The sequence below is a fragment of the Mus pahari genome, chromosome 2, assembly GCF_900095145.1.
Source record: "Mus pahari chromosome 2, PAHARI_EIJ_v1.1, whole genome shotgun sequence".
Lineage (NCBI taxonomy): Eukaryota > Metazoa > Chordata > Mammalia > Rodentia > Muridae > Mus > Mus pahari.
In genome coordinates, this window is record NC_034591.1 from 12,252,311 (window position 1) to 12,261,860 (window position 9,550).

General features: G+C 34.5%; 1 pseudogene; it reads right to left on the reverse strand.

The window, feature by feature from the left end:
• Nucleotides 1–9,304, reverse strand: part of LOC110316154 — a 26,715-nt pseudogene extending 17,411 nt beyond the window's left edge.
• Nucleotides 9,305–9,550: the final 246 nt, after the last annotated feature.

Sequence of the window (9,550 nt, forward strand, 5' to 3'; positions counted from 1 at the left end):
ACTAAAATGTCAAGCTTTTCACTTAAAGTTATAAATATAGATATTCAACTTTTTTACATTTAATTATAAACAGAAAAATATTTAGAAATTGAAATGATATACATTTTTATTATATTGGGATTTAAAATTAATTTAATTATTAGAAAATGTTTGCTTTTTATTGAAAAAATAAAGCAAAAATCATGTAAAAACCAATTCTTATAAAAGAAAGTGATAATGCTATGCCTGAAATCATTGAATAAGTTTCCTCTTTAAAACATAATTAGAATTCCATAGATAACATGATTAATACCAACCAAAAGTTAACATAACAACCATTACAGACTCAAACTGTAGGGACATTAGCTCATCGAAGTATTATTTTTAAAAAATGTTAGAAGTTCATTCAGTGTATGCTATTTCATTGTCATTTCATTGTCAGTCTTGCTGAAACACTAAAATGCAGATGTAGTATTGCTTTCTGAAGAATAACATTATGTTAGAGTGATCAATACTTTATATCACATTTTATTAGATACATATTTTTCTTTGATATTCTTTCATAGTGTCAACTTGAGACAGAATTGGTATACAAGTAGCAAGTTTAATATTAAATAATCTTTCTAATTTAAAAAATTATAATGATATATCACTATGAAACAATGCTTACTATCAAGCCCACATCACACACAAACAAATTTCATTTACTGCCAAGTAGTTAAGGAGGAACTGAACTGAACAAAGTTTCAAATCTCTCTCACAGGAGCATAGCAGATATGTTGCTAAAGAAAGGTATTAATAGATTATAAACCAAATACACAACAAAGCACCAAAAGTGTTCCTAAAAATTTTAATTTGTACAGTTATGAATGGAGTCATTTGATGAGGACATAACCAACTTCCATCTGGTTATGTCCTGTTATTCCCTAACTCTAGCAAATTTCTCTACAGGATTTTAACCCATGGATTTTATTAATGTCATTAGTCTCTTCCTGGTTTTAGGTTGCAGTATTTTGTTTAGATTGCTACAAACTAAATGAGTTATAGCTGCATTTGTATACCAATACTCTTGATTTGCTTTCCTAAAAATTGAAAAATTATAGTTTAGAAAAATGTATAAATGTAAAGAGTAGAGTATATTTTATATTATAGAGAATACTTAATACAGTTTTAGATTCAAAGCTTTACTGTTATTCTTTTCTCTGATATAAATAGTGCCAAAACCAGTGAAGTCTATGTAAAGCATGTGATTTAGATAGCAATATATAGGGAATAAAGCGATCCCTATAGAATATATGTAATTATATAAGAGAAGTTTTAGCAGACAGAGTTTATAGAGGTAAAAAGCAATTGCATCACTTTGGAGAGTTTGGAAAAAAGGCAAAGTTATCCAAACACTATCATGCTGTAGTTGTCTAGACGGGAAATAGCGAACTCAAGAACTAAATGGTTGATCCTTCATTAAATGATAAATTCTAGGAGTACACAATTTATCTTTAAGAGTTTGTAATCGTATAAATGTGTCTGGACAAAGTTTGTGTGAAATAATTCCTGATTAACCAAATATCTAAGGAGTGAGAGTATTAAAAACGAATCTATCACTGGGACTGAGGAACTCATGTGTGGATATGTACAGGTTATACAAACATCACAAAATGCAGTGCAGGCTCTTGGAAATAGTGGCAGGAAAGAAACTAGTCCCTCTCTGACTGCTTAGAAATGGCATTAATTACTGGGTGACTGTTAAATGCATCTAAAAGCCATGGATTTCAACATTATTTTTAACTGCTGCCTGTTGCCATCAGCAAGACTCAGAGTCCCTTGGTTATTCTTGTTTAAAATGACTATTAGTGATAGAATGTGTATAACTATAGGAATAACTGATAGATTGCAGTACAAATGCTTTAATTATATTGGACTTTTACTGTACCATAGGAACCCAGCCTCTGCTTACCACCTCTGGCCATCACTTTAAGAGGGCATAGATCACCTGTAAACCTGTCAATCTCAGCTCTGAATTAGAATGTACATTTTAACATGTGCAGATCAGTATTTAAGGAGCAGTATTCTAATGTATTTTAAAGAATTTTACTGAGACAGATATCTTGAAGGCACTATTATAAATGAAGTATATTTGCTGAAACATCGTTAAAATAAGATATCAGAGTAGAATGGTTGTATATATAAATTTTGTTTTTAGTTTCTGTTCGCTACTCTTACAACAAATTGCCCAAGGCCAAGGACTTTATGAAGAAAACATTGCATGTATCTCATAATTTTTGAAGACCTCAAGACTAAGAATTGATGGCACAAGATACAGAGGCAGGAGCATGTGCAAGGGAGATGGTGAGATGGGGAACTAAGAATATTCTAGAGATTAATGTAGGTCATACCTGAGGACTACATGGGTCAAATCCTAGTGTGAGCCTGTCTAACAACATCTTACTAAGTTTTACCTCTTTAAAGTTCTATAGTCGCCCACCCTTACTACACAAGGACCCATGCTTCCTGCCCACTAATCATTGCAGAAGGAGACACATCCCAATCACAGCATCCTCTGAGAGGAAATATTACATCACTAGTACCCAGTCAGTGATGCTCATTTCTAAGCCATAGTCCTTAGAAGTAGCAAGTCTACAAAGTGAAAAACTATAGAAAAATGCAAAAATAAAATAAAACAAGCACAAAATTCATAATACAGTAAAGAGGCCAGCCTTTCTGAACAGGATTTATGGAAAGTGAACAGGCAAGCACAAAGACAAATGAACAAAGAAACAAAACAAGACAACCTAATGGCTAATAGACATGGAATGAGATAACTACTTGTCCAGCCTTCCCTTGGTCATTATAGCAAAGAAACTTTCAAATTGTAAAATGTTGAAAGATCATTTAAATGTCTCCCATTAGACAGAGAAGATTATTCTAAACTGTTCCTGAAAAAGAAAACAAACTATTAATTCTGAGGTATCTGGCTTAGCCAGTCTCTCCTTGTCATTTACGAGTTACTTTGATGAGGAGCCATAACTTTGATCATTGTGATTGTGATTATTGCTTCAAATATCTATTTCCAATGTAACCTATTAATCATACAAGTATCTTTTAGATATCTGCTGACCTGACTAACCATATGCAGTCTAGTATATTTTCAAAAGATTTATTTTGTTTTCTAAATTACTTGCTTGCTTAGTTAGCATTTTATTGTTGTGAAGAGAAGACCCCATGATCAAGGCAACTCTTACAAACAGCAGCATATAACTGAGTCTGGCTTACATTTTCAGAGTTTTAAGCCATCATCACCATGATAGATAGCATGGCAACATGCAGGAAGACTTGGTTCTGAAGGAGCTGAGAGTTCTAAATCCTGATCCAAATGTATGCAGAAGGAGTCTGTCTTCCACAGAGCTTGAGCATAGGAAATCTCAAACTTACCCTGCAGTGATGCATTTCCTCCAACAAAGCCACATCTACTCCAACAAGGCCATATCTCCTAATAGTGACACTCCCTCTGGGTATTCAAGTACATGAGTCTCTAAAAGGAGGGGACAACGAACCTATTCAAACCACTGCACTTGTATATATGTATATTTGAATGAGTGTACATGCATGTGAATGTAAATGTCCATGAGGCACAGAATAGTGTGATGGATCAAATGAGGAATGGCAGGTAATGGACAGTTGCCTGACAAGAGTACTTGGAACAAAACTCAGGTAGGTGTCCTGAATTGCTAAACCATCTGGACCCATGTAACTCCTATTTGAAGTTAATTTTAATAATAATAATAATAATAATAATAATAATAATAATAATAATTTGAGCTTTGGACACCTTACTTTCCTCTCCTCCTCATTGGCCTCCCTTCTTGCCTTTCTTTTCTTTGTTTTTGTGTCTTTTTTATTTTTGAGATTATAATTTTATTACATTTCTCATTTCCCTTGTCTCCCTCCAAACCTTCACATATATTCTTCCCTGCTCCCTTTAAAATTAATGGCCTATTTTTTGAGTTTTGCTATTGTGTATGTGTGTCATCTGTGTGTCTGTGTGTGATAAATATGAATACATATAGATATGCATATATCTATTCCTAAATTTAAGTTCTTCAGTCTATATAATGATATTCACAGATATTTACCTCTACACGTCTGAATTTTGATTATGATTTTTCTATACTGGTCTCTGTTGCAAAGAGAAGTTTCCTTGATTGGGGGTGGTAAACACTATACTTGTCTGTATGTATAAGGACAAAAGTTTAAAGATTATTATAAGGATTGATTGCTAGCTTGAGAAATTAGTGGTTTTAGGTTCTCCTCTAATAACCATGGCTTCACTAGCACTAAGTGATTAGCTAGGTTTCCAGTACCAAGCCTGGTTCCCTTTTCATTGAGTACATCTTTAGTGCAATTAGAAAGATGTTGATTACCACCAAGGTATGCACACTACTACTGCACACTTAGGTTTACCATGCCATGCTTACTCTTGATGTGGTTCAAAGGCATCAAGGTCATATATGACTGTTGATTACCTCCTTGGGGGCTGAGGCGTTCATGTTGATTCCAGTGCCAGGTTCTCTGGGTCCTGCTTCTGAACAGCATGGTATCTTCAACAATAGACATTTAGAATTCACTTGTAGAAGAAAACAAAGGTCAACAGCAATAGGTTTTATATTTCAGGAGTCTCTTGTACAGCTCTGGACAAAAGGAAAAAGAAAAATAAAAGCGAAAATGAGACCTCATGTCTTGTATTGGGATTTTTGTTAGTATTTGGATTTTGGGGGGGAGTACTGGCAGACCTGACAAGAAAGAGGGAGCTCATTATAGGAATAAGGAGGGAGGTAAAAACAGAGCAGGAAAAGAGGAGTATTTAGGCATAAATGGTGAGGTAAATCCAGAAGAAGGAGGGAGGTGGGTAAAAAAATAATAATATAATGATGATGATGTTTGACATATACATATGTCTCAAGTTCACTCTCCACATTGCACACTAGCTCTTAAGACTTACCACATCCAGCTCATGTGACAGGACTGCTGACTTACAGTCGTTGATCCTCAGAAATCCTGTAAGTGAAAATCATAGTATTAAATACTTACCAAAAAATCTTAATAATATACTAAGTCGGGGAATAGTTATACATAGATAGTTTAATGAATTTTTCTTGCTTGTTTTCCTTTATGGTGAGTTAAAAATTAATAGTAATAAGTGACTATCCCTAAAGACCTTAGATGAATAGCAAAATCTAAAGGGGGGGGTTGCAAAGGACTGGATAAATTTGTACTACTTCTTTAAGAAAATGGACTTTTCTTTCTAGAGTAAATACCTGAGAGAAAAAAGCAAACAACCTAAGAAGCACATGGGGAAGTATGCTGAAATTTTGGCATGTCACCAAGTTCAGCACACATTGACCTGTCACGCTTTCTGCAGTTCAATCATTTCTGGCTTCATCTTGGATGCAGATCAAAGAAAAGGATCAGAAGGAAGTGAAAGGATGTCCTTGACTTCCGTTCAGTGTCTCAGGCTCACTCTCCACACTGCACACTCACCCCTAAGACTTACAACATCCAGCTCATGTGACAGGACTGCTGACTTACAGTTGTTGATCCTCAGAAATCCTGTAAGTGAAAATAAAAGTAATTTCTTGAATTGATGGGCTTTTCACCACAGTAAAGTTCATAAGCATGTTGACAATAAGCACCATGTCTCAGTACAGAACCCTTATTTATGTTCTGTTGCTGTACTGATGCACAAAAGATTCTAACAAAACCTTAGAACAGGGGGTAGTCATATATGCCTTCCAGCTCTGCGTCCAGATGTCTAGGGAAGAAATTTTGGGAATACAAGCATAACCTAGATAGTGAAATTTACTTTGCAAATCAAATCAAACCAAAAGTGAATAAAGAACTAAGTCTTTGAGCAATATTTTAAGACATCTTTATTAGCATACATTCAGATCTATAAACAAAACTTGATACAAAACTACAGAATATACTACAACATATATAGACGAGATATTACTTAATAAATGTTTGAAGACTGGTTTAGAACTATTCTCAATTTTCATAGTTCCCCAAATAGTAGGAGCTACTTAAAAAGAATTAAATCATATCCTTAAATAGAAATGTGACAGTCACTTCCCAACACCCTCCATGATTCATCATTTCTAAAAGTTGGCTTGAGAGTTTACATAGCCAAATGCTTGGGACTGAAAGACTAAAGAAACAACAAATGTTAAAGAAAACATAGAGCAAGTTCTAATCAAGGTGCTTTTAGAAACATAACTTAGCCACAGTTTATTTAATAAATATTTGATATATGTCTGATGAATGAATTTTTTAAATGGATGAATGAAAGGAGCAAAGAGTAAATATTTATTTGAGAATTCTTGGCTTATCTTCAAAATTCTTACAAATAAATGAAGTAAGTCTATAAGTGATACCCATTTTGTACATTCTAGGTTATTTGAAATTAAGTCACATTAAAATATGATGTCATGATAAGGATCTGAAAACATGCTTAGTTAATCTAAAATATTTAAAAGTGACTTTACATCATAAGTATGATTAAAAATATAAAATAAATTGGGAACACTGGAATGTATTCTTAAAAGCATATTTCTCATTACATCTTTTTAGTCAAAGTGTCAAAAATGTGTGTTTCGATGGTGAAAAGGGATAGAAAGAAGAATAAAGCAGAAATCTTAGTTTTTGCAAACCATCTTCTGTTAGTTTATAATCAGTTATGAGTGTACAATTTTGTTGGAAATAAAATACACTTGTTGTAATCTGCTTTTTTATGATATTTTTGGTAGAAAGACAAAATAACTAATAACTGTTTACATATTTTACTTCCCTTCTTTTTGCAATCAGTACTAAAGAAAACCACATGAGAGAGAATAAAGATGCAGTCTGAAACTAATTTTCCCAGAGGATGCTGGCTTTATTTTTATTAGAACTATTTAATCAGATAAAATATTACTAGAAAACATGATGCAACACATTCTGTTTTTACTCGATCACTGTGAAATGTAAGATTTCCACCATCAAGTTTGACCCTAAAACTCATTGTAATGCAAAATAAAGCATAATTTTCTTATAATCTTCGAAGCACTGTAGAATCATAAAAAGGTTTGCTATGAAGAAAATAACTGAAACTGCTGTTGGAATCAGTTCTGTGAAATTTCTCAGTATCTAGCAGTCCAATATAATAAGATGCCACATGGGTCACTTTATTATTCATATCATAAACTTTGCAAATTTTTTGCATGCCTGGTATCTTTGTGGCTTTTAACAAAATGTTCCCCACTAGACCTTTCTTTGTGAGTTAAAGCTGTGGAGAATACAGATAATGATGCTGAATCACACTGTAAAGAATTATTGGTAAATGTTTTTATAAAGCATAAACAGAAACACATAATGAGCCAATGTACCTCTGACTCACTCTCACGGTGCTTTGGGTGTCAAGAAAGGCTCCCACCAGGACCCAGGAATGCCTGAATCACGGAACTGAGGATCACACCCCATTGTACTACAGAATGAAACTCCCTGATTCTACTTCTTACTTAATACAAAGCAAGGTTATCTTTTAAAAAATTATAACAGGAAAAGCCTCACAAAGAATTCTCATGTTATTAGAAATTTGTATTTTGCCTATTTAATATTAAACTTTCATTTCCCATTACACACCGCAATAGTAGATGGAGATAAAAGTCATAACTAAGCTCTTAATTATAATGTTTAATGTATTACATTGAACCTCAGTATATTTGGGTTATTTGGGAGCAACTGGGGTTTCATCATATTAGAGCTACATGAACACTAACTGGTCAGGTAATAGTGTCCTTTTAAAAAATCATGCTAATTTCACTCTCCTTCCCCTGTTCCCCTGGGTTCAATCCCTCCACTTTCATTCCCAGTTCTTCAGCAGAACACTTGTCTCCCACACCCATTTTCCTTTTCCGTGTAAACTACACAGATCTTCCTCTTCTAATCTCCCTACCCCCACTTCTAGTTTTGTCCTGTTACCCATCCCCAGCAGGCACCTCCTGTTAATCTAAGAGTCACATCTGTCATAGCAACAAGAAGGCTGACAACAGGTTTACACTCCTTGCTCTCCCCACTCCCACCCCCTACCAGGGACAGCCAATTTCATCCCCAGCTCAGCAGCAGAAAACACAAAACACTGTGATGGTCTCCCTTTCCTTTCTGACCCCACACCCAAAGGATCACAAACATCTTCTACTCCAGTCTTTATTTCCCCAACTATTTATCTCTTTATCCCAGCCTCCAACATCAATATGAATATCTTGGGAACATACCAACTGAATAGGACAGAGAAACAGGTCCACAGAAAATTTCTCATCAAGTATCAAAGAGTCATCATATTTTTCTCACTCAACAGAAAAAAAAAAGGCAGATATCATCTGGCAGACATATAACCATCACAATCCAATACGCATAAAAGCCCACAAAAACAAAATCAGTAACAGCCAGTACAATAGGTCTAGACCAAAGTCTAGCAACTCTACCACCCCCCCAAAAAAAAGCAAAAACAAAAACAAAAACCAATAACTCTGAAGATGATAAGGGGTCCTTAAAGAAATAAAAAATAACATAAACAGTGCAAGAAAATGAAAAAAAAAACTGTTTAAAAACTGAAGATGTAAAGATGGACATAGAATTAATCAAGAACACTCAAACCAAGGGAATTCTGGAATTGAAACAGCAATCGCAGACAGGTCTATACCAGGACTATTAGTAGTTTTATGGGACCCCTGAATGTGTGACTGAGTGGGATTCTGTTTCCTGTGACTTCTCTTGTGACTCTTTTATTTTTCTGTTGTCTCGGCTTGCCCAGCATTGCTGTGACATTGTTTGTATTACCTTAGGAATTTCTTATGTCTTGTAGGCAACAGAAGCCTATTTGCTAATGAGAAACAGAAAAGGAGTAGACCTGGATGGGAGAATAAGTTGGGAAAACCTGGGAGCTATAGTGGGAAGGAAACTCTATTCATTTTAAATTATATGAGAGAAGAATGTGCATTTAATGAAAGGGAAAAATTAAAATCAATAATTTTTTTTTATTATTTATATATTCATTATATCTATAGAACATATGGTATTAGAGAGAAAATGGGAGTCTAAACAGTGAGAGAGCTAAACAGGGAGGGGAACAAATAAAAGATATAAGGGAGAAAAATTGGGAAGTACACAATAAGAACCCTTTAAGAGTCATATTGGGAATGCTACAGTGGAAATTTTAAAAAATACATACATGTATGAAAGAAAGCTAAATGAACTTACCAATAATGGAGGGAATGAGGCCACAAATAGACATCTTTTGCCACCAAGAGTCAGGGATATATTACAACTACTTGAGACATTTACCAAAGAGGCACCATGGAAACTCCTAAGCAACTTGGGCTATTGCCAAAGCTATTGGTTATCTTATTGCTGAAGGCAACACTTGATATGTGGAGGAATTCACCTGATGCCTAACAATAGAGCCTTCACCACTATTGTGAAAGTACTGAAAATTACTCTCAGAGTTAACAGGGGAAAAAGGTAACCACTGACCCAGCTA